Genomic DNA, 12591 nt, shown 5'->3' with positions numbered 1-12591 from the left:
TTCAATTTTGGTATGACAGTCACAAAATCCTGAATACTTGAAGAAGGTTTTAACGCCTGCTGGGGACTGCAGTCAGGGTTTACCTGAGTCCAGCTGACTGACAAGTTATTTCATTAACAGCAGTTATGGTCAAGACTAATGCTGAGGTTTTTATTGTTTCTTGGAGAATCTTTTTCTAGGTATGTTACATGACTGAAGAAAAAAGGGTACTTTCCATTGATTAAAGTGTCCAGCAAGTCACGCCCTTTATTCATGGAAATAACAAATCAATTAGTAAATTTAAAAAATCTGTAAGACTTGTAAAACTAAATCCTTACAGCAATGCAAATCCATAATGATTTTTGGGACTTAGAATGAAAAACACAGATTAGGCTAAAGATAAATTTAGCACAGGAATTAAATGTTTAATTTGCTTTTATGGATGCACTTTATTTTTTGTAACTGTTGCATTGGTCACATAATAATGGAGGAAATTAAAATCTATAGTAATAATATCATGCTTGCATTAGACAAAAGTAATGCATGGGGAAAATAGGAAATATTTCAGGCATCAAATATCATCTCTGTCCCCATACATGAACAGGCCCTTTCAGATTACACTTTTGTACAATCATTACTGAGTGCCTCAATCAGGATGCTCACATTTTAATTTCAATTTGATTTAATTGCAAGAATTGTAATTTCAAAAGAAATTATCAGTACAGAATCCAGTGGTGTTTTATCTTAATTACAGCTTATTCTTCGTGTCATCTATTCTTCTCTAAGGATGATGAATAATTGATTACAAGATTTGCCACAATTATTTGATGAAAAATCAATGGCATTCAATCAATTTGTTTAGCGATTGTACTTTGCAATTTACATTTAAGCAAAAGATTAAGATCTCTGCATAGTTAAATAACAAAGTCTGTTTAAATAATGTTAAAACCGTAACACAGTGGAACAAAAGTTAATCAAGTTAGGGTTGTGCTTTACAGTTTTGCCATTATAGAGAAGGAAAAGGACAAATAGTGTAGCATATTATCCCTCACTTCTAACACCCTGGCTTCCCAAAGTGCCATTTTTAAGCAAATTGAATTTACTAAGAACAAAAGATACTTAAAATAATGATCATTATTTATCTTAAATAATATTTATTGCCTTCTGTGAAACAGTTGGTTTTTTTCTTACAAAACTGGATCAGTCGTACGAAAGGGTTAACGATCAAATGTCTTACTTAATGGGGGATCAGACTGCTCTCAAAGTTAGCTACTGTATCTCTCAAAGGGGGGACAACAGGAAGTTGCTGGTGTCTCTTGTTCAAAAAGAAACACCTCTATGCAATGAAACAGCCACATGCTCTTAGGAAAACGCTGTGAAAAATCCATTGCAGTCTCAGTGGATTTTTCCACTGAGGAAAGGAAGGAGGCTGGTGGGACTGGGAAACAGATATGCAAAGAACCACTGGGTTTCTGAGTATTCTTTTGGAACTAGAGAAATGCAGGGAATTCTGCCATTGTTTCTTGAATGCAACTAGATTCATCTGAGACCACTCAGAAGGCAGAGTACAATCATCCATGGCTGGAATAGTTACAGAAATGTTGGGATGTTTTCCAAGAGCTGTTCCAAACGTCACTGCAGCTCACAGGACTGACTCCAGCTCTGGCACAAGGCAGCAAGGCACGGCAGTAGATCCTGGAAACAGGCCCGGCATTACTTATATGTATTGTAAAATAAATGTTGCTTTTTTCATCTCAGACAAATTTCCCATTTTTTCTTAGTCCACAGGCAATAACTAGGCTAGAAGAACCAATGGAATAGTCTGTGATCAAAGACAGAGCATGAAGCCTTCATATAAGGATAACAGTTTAGCCCAGGAAGGACATAAAGAGTTAAACATCCAGGGAAGGTGCCTGTGAAAGAAATCCATAAGAAACATTTTTTTTTAGCTGGCCATACAAGTATTCAGCTGACTTTTAAACACAGACTAGGCAGGACTATGCAGCTGAAAAAGTTATGGAGCCATAGGATAAAGCCAAAACAAACAAAACAGACAAAAATCAGCAGGAGGGTTCTTATACAAAAATGAAGGAGTATTGCAAAAATAAATCAAAAAAGGAGATACAGTAAACTGGAATAATACTTGAACTGGAAAGCCTGAGAAGTCATTCCTTCAGCAAAATGCAAGCATGAACTCCATCTTTGTCCTGACCCTCTGGCAGGATGCAATTCCCTCCCTCCTTGCATGTTTCACCCAGGTTTACATGGGAAAAGAAATCAAACCTGGACATTGTGATGGGACTCATAGTACTCCTCAGTCTATCCCTGCTTTGACTCACCAGTGTCCAGGTTTTCAACTACCCTCTAAAACCATACAGCAGTCAGAGAAGGTTTGGTGCAGATTTTTAGATTCGTGCAGAGAGAGAAGATAAAAGTAGTACACCTGCCAAGGTTAAGGGGAAAACAACCCTCTTAATGTCAGTTTGAAAATTCATTAATAAGACTAATTTTTTTTTTTTTAACCCAATTATATACAACTGATAAAGAACATATTGCTGGATACAAGACAAAGAAAAGAGTTGAATATATAAGAATCAGCATTTGAAAGCTTATGCCTAATTGCTTTGGCCAGTCCACACTACCTGATTCCAGTGAAAGTGTCCCAAAAACACCAAAACACCTAACACAGAGTTTTAACAAGGTGGTCTCATAAATATTAATAATTGATGTGCTTCCATACAGCTTTTTGTCTGAAAAACTCTGCATAAATATTAACTAAGCCTTATATGACCCATGTGGTGTAAGACAGTTTTATTCTCTGCATGCAAACAGGGAAACTGAGGCATTCCTTAGAGGTGCATGCAGGAAAGGAATGACCATTGTATCCATTAGGACGTCCCTTCCAGAAGAAAGGCTAAGTAATATAAAGAGAAAGCAAAAATCCAATGTACAGTGTTATAGAAAGCAAGGAGCAGAAATTAAAGCAGTGTTTCCCTCCCAAAATCCCCAAATGAAGCTAGTCTATGCTTTACACCTCAGAAAAAAGCTAAAACAAAAAAAACCAGTACAACTGGACCTTGCACAAAATTCAAATCTTGCCCCCAAGTTTAACAAAAGTTTTCTTTTAATACACAGTAAACCCACCACATCTGTGGGGTGGCCAAAAGTCAGTGTAAAGACTGCTATGTTTCACTCAAAATTCCATCTCTGGGCACGGCCTTTTTCTATTCCCCATACTTAAATGGCTTTAGTAATCACGCAACATAGTCAGACCTGTATTGGCTGAATCCAGCGGCTCCAGATCACAGGATCAGGGTTGGAAGGCACCTCTGAGGGCCATCTGGTCCAGCCACCCCTTCCAGGCCAGCCTCAAAGCTACATCAGGGCTAGATTACACCTTTGCTACACAAGGAGCTACTCTTATTTGCTTACCTGAGGTTGCAACTGCAACTCTGTATGTATGGTTTCTACATGTAAACATGGGATACTTTACAGATAATAAGAAATACTCAAAGTATTCACTGGAAGAGGTAGGATAGGAAAAGAAGGTCTGATTGCTTGCTCTAGGCATTTCCTTCCAGGGTACCTGTACGAATCTGTACAGAGACCTTCCTTCTACTTCAAAATCACAGAAAAATGTCTCATACTTCACATTTTTAAATTTTAACCTCCTGCAAAGTGGGCCAAAAACTGCATTCCTTACATGAAATTAATGATAACTGTCAGCAATACTTTCTACAGAAAAATTCTAAGTATAGAACATACTTAAGAAAACATTTTCCATAAAAGGGGCAACAGTCTCATGGAATTTGGGGTTTTTATTAGGTTATAGTACCAAAGGTGGGACTCAAGCCCCTTTTAAACTTGCTCATCAGCAGTTTCTTTTTTTTTTTCTTGCATAGATATTTTTGAAATATTAAACAAAATATTATTGTTCCTTCCTCATTAATTGCATTTGCAGGTTGTGATTATTTTATCTTTTTTGCTGTTTGCAGTAGGTGTGTTCTCTCTTGGAAACAAACAAAGTCCTGTAGGTCCAAAGAGAAAACTGTACTGTTTCAGGATTACAGCTGGTAACTTGGACATGCTTTATTTCTGTCCATGTTGTGAAAAACAGAGCAGGTTATAACACTTTTTAAACACCCATGCTGGATTTGCATTGCAGACATTGCTGTAGAATGGGTAAATTACATTGCTGTAGCAAACTTCCCAGGCTACCCATATGGTTAAGTAGAAACTAGGAGTTTATAGCTTAATTAGAGGCACTTGTAAGTGAGGCTCAGATAAACAGATATACAACTTAAAAGAGTGCATTGGCCATAAATTCTTTCATTCCAGATTCAGATCTGCTAATATATGACTTCAAACACCTTTGACAAGGTTATTTAAAAGCCAAGCAATCTTATTTCCTATGTCTTTGGAACATGAAGTGGGAAGAAGTAAATGACAAAAATCATGCTGTGCTGCCAGCAGAACCTAAATGTATTTAGATCTTTGTGATAAGTGATACAGAAATGCTTGAATTGGTTGCAGGGAAGACCACAAGACAAGGGACAAACAGCTCTAAGGCAGCAGATGGCTTTTCTTCTCATTCCCTTCACAATTAATTTTACAAAATTATTATATAATGCTATTATTATATATATTTACAATAGATTTTTTTTTTTTCCACACTCCTGCTTCATCCTCTGTGTTTTTTTCTTAAATTAGAGGAGAAATACAAATTCATTCTGATGGAAAGAGTGAGAGAGGCTGACTCTTCTGAGGTCTCCCCTCTCTGTACAAGCATATATTCCTTTTCTCTGAAAACTTCAATGATTCAATTTGGAAATATTTGTTTTCAGACTTGGTTAATAGTTAAAAGGAATTGAAAAATTAACATTTAAAAATCTGGAAAACTAAGCTTTAAAAGTGCACCCAGGGTTTCAATTGCAGCTGAAAATTAATAAGATGATATGTAATTTTAACACTCTTGACTGCAGCAAAGTTGCAGTCTATGGTTGTAGACTGAAGTTGCTTGCTCTAAGTTTTAATTTTTTCAGATGGAGAGAAATTATTAAGACCAGATTTGAATACAGATAAACTTATTCAGCTAACAATGGAAAACCAAATGCGCTTCAAAACTCTATGGGAAAATTCTCATTTTCATTTCTTCATGTAGTTTCTTGTCTAGAGAGACACTGCCAGAGACATAGCCTTATATAAAACAAGTGTGTTTTTTGTCTCCAAACACACTTGTTTCACCAAGTGGGTAGAGTTTGTGACTGCCTAGAAGTCGCTCTAGCAAAATTATTCTCACCTTCCAATTTGCACCCATAGAAGAAACAAGACATTGAGTTAAACGCCATGTTACTCATTCTTTGATGTTTCCAGAGAGGGTTTAAACACTGAGACTGCTGGAGAACCAGGAGCTCAATACACGTTGCTTAAAGAGTGTTAGGTGCGATCAACAGAATCAAGGGCTGCAGACTCCAGCAGCTTAACAAATACCAAAAGTGCCGCTAACGACAAAAGGAAAGGGATTTATACGTGTGCCTGGCTACTCCAGTGTCCCTCTAATGCCGATCGCCTTCGTTCTGCCGTCTCTCGTGCTGAGACCGGGGCTGCTTTGCTGCGGGGCCCCCTCGGGCGGCTGCGGGCTCCGCACGGCCGGCAGGGCGAGGGCCCCGCACCGTCTTCTCTCCAGCGGTGCCCGGGGACCAGCCACGGCTGTGCGCAGCCACCGGGAACACCGTGGGCAGCAAACCCAGACGGAACGGGCTCCACCGCACAGACCCCTCTGCGCAGATCAGCGGGAGAAGTCTTTAATTAACTTTCCCCGTCCCGCTCCCTCGGTGAAAGCTGGCGGCTTCAGAGCTCCGTCTGACCGAGAGAAACGGAACGCAGAGCCCGCCCGTTCCCCGGCCTGCCCCACCGGGGTCACCCCGCGCTCCGCTCCAGCTCCCCTGCGCGCAGCCCCCGCCCCGCCGGCCCCGCCCACAGCCCCGCCCCGCCGGCCCCGCGCACCGCCCGCCGCCCCGGCCGCGCGGCGATTGGCGGGCGCGGCGGGCGGCAGCCAATGGGCGCGGCGGAGCGCGGCCGGCGCCGTCCCGGGCGCGGGGCGGCCGAGCCCCATTAGGGCGGGGGCGAGCCGGGGCTCGGGCAGTCGCGGCGGGGCGGCCGAGGAGGCTCCGGGCGGTCCCTCCGCGGCGCTACCGGAGATGCGCGTCTCCCGCCGGCGCTGACTCCGCGGGACAGAGCCGGGTATCCGCTTCCCCCGTCGTCTGTGTGACGGACCGCACCGCCTCCGGGGAATACGTCGCCGCGGTCCGGCCGCTCTTCGGGGAGGGTAAGTGTAGGATCCCCGGCGTGACGACTGACGGGCGGCCTGCGGCGGAACGCCCGGCGGGTTTGGCGGAGCGGCGTCCGCAGCCGGCACCGTGCCGCTGGCTCCGGAGCTCTTCCCACGGTGCGGCGGGGGTCCCGCGCCCTGCCCGGGGCTCGCATCGCCGGGGCGCGCCGGTGAGGAGCCGCCCGAGCCCGAAGCCGGCGCTGCGCCGTCCTGCGCGGAGTTGTCGGACGGGGTCCCGGGCTTGGGAGAGCGGGGGAGGCGGTGGGGAGCGCAGGGCGTCCAGCCGAGCCCCGCGGCGGCTGTCGGGGGAAGGTGTCGCGGCGCCGCCGCCGTGCCGGCTCGGGGCGCCCGGCGGGGCCAGCGGCGCGCCGCGCTCGCCGGCCCGAGTGAGGGTCCAGATGCGGGAGCTCAGCTGTTGCCTGTCAGTGCGTGACAACTGGCTCTTTCCAGGCAGCCTCCGCCCTCTCCCTTATCCGGAGCGCAGCGTCCGCCTCTGGGCGCCCTCCTGCCCCGAGCGGGGACCCTGGCGGGGTGGGAACCTCGGTCTGCTATCCCGGCGGCATCTTCCGTGCTGTCCGCTTTAACGGGGGGGGGGGTGTAATCACCCCTGCAGCCACGAACCTCGCCGAAGTACGTGTTTATGCTTTCCTTTCTTAACGAAGAGAGCTCTGGAAGGGCGATGGACCGTCCGCGAGTCCCTTCTCCCAGAATATTTAATTTATACCCACGGCGGGATTTCAAACTCCAGCAGCCACCATTTATCAATCGGCCGGGCTGAGCTGGGTCCAGACGCCTTCGCTGTGGTCCGAGCCCGGGGCGGCTGAGTCTGGCCTTTGACAGGAATCTGTCACTGTACCCCAGCGGGGGTGGCCCAGGAAGGCAAAATAAAGCACTTAACCAGTACCAGTGTTTCTAAATGCTGTCATCTGGAGAGCGAGGAAACGCAGCGGGGGGTATTTTACAAGCTCGCTGAGAAATGTTTATACAGCGAAATTTAATGGTTAACAATGCATATTCCCAACACGCTAAACCCGAAAAAATAGCATAAATAAATTACTAGAGTTATTGTGGCAAAATTCCCTGTGATCATTGTTTAGCTGGTAACAGATCTTTAAACTACGTGTTTTGTAAGGCAAACTCTAAAGTAAGTACTGAGATCTTTCTAGTAGGATGAGGTTTTCTCCCCTTTAGCTGTAGTTCTTAGTATTTCTAGGAGGAATTAAGGTAATTTGTACTATTTCTTTGTGAGGCAGGTATATCACAGTGGCTAGATTTTCATCCCACGATGTGAGTAAATCAGAGTGAGCTTGGACAGGGAATGGAAAGGAAAGGAGATGGAATGAGCCGTTACTCTGATGCAGTGACAGATCATTTCATTTCTCCCTGCAGAGCCCCGGATGAGCTGGGCTGGTGCAGTTCTGCCAACAGCACAGTCAATTGTGTCCTGAAAATCAAGGTCCCTGGAGCTGCTCCCTTTCTGTACAACAAAAGGTTTTGTAATGAGTAAGCCCAGATCGGTCGTATAAAAATTTTAACATCAACTGGGCAAGGTGTGTGTGTGTGTGTGTGTGTGTAAGGACCTTACAGGGTTAATAGCTAAACTATTAAGATTGGAGTCAGATGTGGGTAAAAGCAACAGGAGAGTCTGGTTTTTCCTAATATCCTGTAGTATGATAACTCTGAAAAAGGTAATTGTTTAAAAAAAAATCTGTTTCAATTTAAGATTTATTAAGCAAGGAGAAACTTATGTAAACATAAGAATCCCTTTCTTGTTTGGAAAGGCAAGAAATGGCTAGAAATGTCATCTGAACTTAAAGCCTACAAAATTTGTGTGGATTTTCGTGCATATGTGCAAGAGTGTTATTAATCTCATTTTCAGCTAGCTTATTCTATGTCTTAGGCGGACTGGGGTGTTTAACTCAGGCCTTTGGCAAAATGGCTTCTGTGCTTTTAGGTTTTGGGTTTTTTCCCCTAGCAAATGAGCTATTTCTAGCATTTAATAAGACTTTAAAATACAGGACCAAGAGATAGCAAATGCCTTCCAAAGAAGGAGAGATGGAGGGGGTGGGAGGGGGAGTCAGGTTTTACTTACATATGTTATAAGTTGGGAATGTAAATTTGTATATAAGGGGAAGATCTGAAGAATGACTTGGCACACTAATGACCTGGCTTTTTGGAACTTCAAGAGTTTGGTCTGTCTCCCCCTATGGTTATAATAAGAGATTAAATGCATTTGGCATATTTAATTAATTAGCATATGAAAATAGGATGACTTTTACTTTGTCATTGTTTTCCCGTGAAACTTTTCTATGCTAATGAATGTCTACGTTTTATAGAGTAATTTAAATGGCTTTGCTTCATATTAGGCTTTTGAAGATTGGTTTGACCCTTTCTAATGCTGAAAGCCTTTGTATTGTAGCCTAAAAGTCCTCCCCCTTTGTCGTATGAATCTCGTGTAATAAATACGTTGTCAATTACTGCTGTACACAGCTTCTAACAGAGCAGACTGAAGGTTGCTCTGAAATTTAAAACCTCTATTTGCTTGGGTGCTATGTCTTATGCATTCCAGAGTTAATTGGATGTGCAGTGATGAATTTCATTTAAAACAAACAAACAAGCTGGGTTGTTTCTGTTTTCTGTGACTACGTTATCCTAAAGTAAAGAGATCCCTGCTGCTGGGGTATAAAAACAAGCTCTGAAACATTACTTTTTATTTTTTTTAACAGTTGAGAAACATCATTTGTATTTCTGGGAAAACTGTTGCATGATACAATATTGCACTAACAATGCTGGATTGAGATGGGTCCCTAGTGACCAAGTGGCTTATATCAATATTCAGTTTACCCCCTTGTATTAAGGCTTAAGCTTCAGTTTGGCCAGCACTGGTTTTTGCTTATGCTGTTTAAACAGAAGTAAACTTGAGGTTAGCTCTAGCCATTAGTATATGCTTGGTGTAAGCCATGCAAGTTTAGGTCCTGCTCCTGGAAATGTTTACAGAAATGAGTAGCTTTTACTTGTGTGCTTAAATTGTTTGGATTAGAAGTTGTATAATGGGAAGAACCAGCTTGGAAGGATACAGCAGAGCTATTGCTCATCTTTTCCTCCTCCCACCTTATGGCTGAAGAGTGATGGGAAGAAACATGTTTTGCAAGTAATAGCACACTGAAGTCGTGGCATTTCTGGCAGAAACTCCCAGATAGACTATCAGATCAGTTTGCCAAAATTATATGCTTTTTTCAGAAACAGCTCTTTGGCTGCTGGTTCATTGACAAAGGATATTTCCAGCTACTGAAGAAAATTTCACAGGTGGTCTGCTACAACTCTGCCTCTTTGTATTTTACTTATTTATAATATTCACAAAGTACATTGGATATTTTTAGCATTTGACTTCTCAGCAGAAACTGACAGTACTCCTCAAGCATGTTCTTGTGCAAGGAGGTATTTTTAAGTGTACAAAATGAGTGAAGTGCTCATATAGATGAGGTAAGGGCCAACACAAACATTTTTAGTATTTTTAAAATGACCGTAAATGACAACTTTTTGCTAGTTTACCATTACTTGGAACACTGCCTGGAAGACTTCTTAAAAGTTCTCAAATATAGCCATAAGGTTGGTGAGTTGCTTTCAAGATCATTATGAACCTATCAAACCCAATGTTTTGCTAGCTAGTAAACCTGGGGTGGACAGTCTCTCAGGTAGGCTTTTCATTTCCAGTGGATTACTCATCAATAAATGCCAGAACTGCATTATTTCAGTTGTTCTGTACCAAAGTCATGTGCTCCTGTCTGAGGTTGGTGTTTGAAACATTGATTTATAACACCTGATAGCTCTTGCTGTTCTGTCTTGTGTACTTCTCCCCTTTTTCTCTCTCCTCCCCTCTGTCCCCTCCTTAAGATGTAAGAGTATTCTGGAGTGTGCTTGTAGGTTTGTATCTACAACAGATACATGTTTTATTCAGTTGCCCCCCTTTTATCTAAGGACAGATCCCACCGTTCACAATTACTGTCTTTGACTTTAGTAAGATTTTTTTTTTTAAATGTTTCCAGTTACACACAATATTAGCTTTGTTGAGTAGCTGCATGCCAAAAAAGCATTTTCAACTGCCATCCAAATACTGAAATATAATTGCTTGGTTTTATTTAAAATAATTTTGTTTCCTGTGGTGTTTTTGTAACCACCTTTTTGAGCTTGTTGCCTTCTAATCTTGCATCAAGTAACCTCAGACTTAATATTACATGATTCCAGAACTAGGCTTCTCTGTCGGCAGCATGCCAAATCCTGTGTAATGTCTGTGTTAATGTGGTGTATATGAAAACTGACTTCTCTGTGGATTGGAACACTGATTTGTATAATTGCAACCAGCATGATTAAAAATCTGCATGTCAGTATCATGATGCTTATAATAAAACTTACAGATTTTTTTTGTACACAGGGTGATGTTAGTCCCTTAATTTTTCTTTGAGAGTCTTCATTGTCCAAACACAGTAATTTCTGAATGTGTTTGAGTGCTTAAAAAAGAAAATAAGAACATGTATGCAGTTACAAATATAATAATGTAGGCCTTGGATCGCGCTGCATGGCAGGACTGCACCCCCTTGTTCTGTAGAATCATCTTGTTCTGCATCTTCTCTCACCAGTCTTAAAAAGACTGCTATGAAAGACTTGTCTCTGAATCTTTAAACATATCTAGACAAATGCTTCTATGCCTTTCCTCAAAGTACACATCCCTTCTGTATTCCTGTGATCCCTCCTGGAGCCATGTAAGCTGCCTCTGACGCAGGTGCTGTAATTGTTCAGCTTTACCTGTTTTGCTGTCCTCTGATCTCGTCATGAGCAAAGTACTCCCGTGGCAGTGGTAGTGCAGGCTCAGCAGGAGGCTCGGCTGGGGCACCCAGGCACTCCTGCTCAACCCGTTGAGCTCTTGGGCTTGTTGGACACTGCCCTCACCCATGGCCCGTTTGGTAGCAACAGAGACACACAATAACCATGGCACAAATTGAAGCCACCTTTTGCTTTCAGATGTGGATCAACTTGTCTAACAGCAGTAAAACCTGACTTGTTTTCAAGTATGTTAAAAATTACTGCATGATTAGCGAAGGTATTTTTTAAGGAACTCTTTTTGTAATCAAGCGTTAATCATCCAGAAGTTCAGAAGTGTTTATGTAAAGAAATTAAGTGTGTTTGTGTGCATACTTCAGGATTAATTTTTTTTACTTTATTTCAAAATCTTTGCAGGAATTAGTATTTTCATATAAAAATGAAAGCTTCACATGCTGTGATGACTATTCAAAGTATGAATATTTATATACTTTAAAATGAATTTTATGGAGGCGCTAAAGAAATGTCTGAAGCTTGTGTATTTGCATCTCTATATACAGACTGCTAAATGAGTTATGCTAGGTCTAGAACATCACTGGTGAATTGCAGATGTCTTTTGTAAAAGTATACATATGGCTTTCTGAGAGCTTTGAACTGTTTCCTCATGCTTTGCTCATCAGAAAGATGGTATGGATAACTTCATTGTGAGAGGGCACTTTTCCGGTCTTGTTTGCAAAGCATGGTCGATCTGTGTGGTAAATATTGAGTTTTCATTCATCCTTGGGCTGAAATTAGCTCATTCTGTGCATATGGAATATGAGAAAAATATTAAATATAAACATATCCTTTGTACATAAAATTAATAGTGTAAAGCAAGTGCAAAGAAACTTATAAGCCTAAACAGCTTGGCAGGCCAATAGCCAGCAAATGTCTTAGAGTACTGCCAAACATGCAGAAAGCGGACCAGGCTCTCATCTGTTACGAGGTACCAAAAAACTTCCAGCCTCATGCGGATGTTGTTTACCTGGGATGCAGCTGTGTTCTGTTCCCTCAGCAGCTCAATGTAGGTTTGGATTTCAGCAGGTATCTGCTAGGAGGTACCACTACTATTCAGGAGAAATGTGACTGCCTAAAAAAACAAGCAGCTGTGTTGCAGCAGCTCTCCACAGACAGATCCCAGTGTGTGGGTCCCTTTTTACCTGGTATTGGCCTCTCCTTGGGATGCTCTGGGGAAAGAAACAGTGTACCAAAGTAAGTCTGGAGAGAATGTCTGCAGGGTGAGAGGAAGGCCTATGTACTGCTGTTGTGCTCAACCATGAGCTGCCAAAAAGAAATGCTCTCAGCAAAGGATGCTGTAGAGTAGATTACTGAGCTCAATGGTTTCTTTAGCTGTTTGTGAGTCTAGTAAATGTCAAGCTTTACACCCAACCTTTCATACAGCCCATCTGTTTGGACTGTATTCA

General features: G+C 42.5%; 1 protein-coding gene across 4 annotated transcripts in view; it reads left to right on the top strand.

Moving 5' to 3' along the window:
* Nucleotides 1-6118: 6118 nt before the first annotated feature.
* PRICKLE1 (prickle planar cell polarity protein 1) overlaps nucleotides 6119-12591 on the top strand; it is a 65185-nt gene continuing 58712 nt past the window's right edge. Inside the window, exons 1-2 of one of the 4 annotated variants that reach the window (XM_040061207.2) lie at nucleotides 6123-6307; nucleotides 7700-7860. The gene's annotated coding sequence lies outside the window, so the exon portion shown is untranslated. Of the gene's footprint in view, nucleotides 6308-7699; nucleotides 7861-12591 lie in introns of all 4 variants that reach the window. The other 3 variants (XM_040061208.2, XM_040061205.2, XM_040061211.2) reach the window with 3 other exon arrangements.

Source organism: Hirundo rustica, chromosome 4 (assembly GCF_015227805.2).
Source record: "Hirundo rustica isolate bHirRus1 chromosome 4, bHirRus1.pri.v3, whole genome shotgun sequence".
NCBI classification, from domain to species: domain Eukaryota; kingdom Metazoa; phylum Chordata; class Aves; order Passeriformes; family Hirundinidae; genus Hirundo; species Hirundo rustica.
This window is presented reverse-complemented; position numbering and strand designations above follow the sequence as displayed.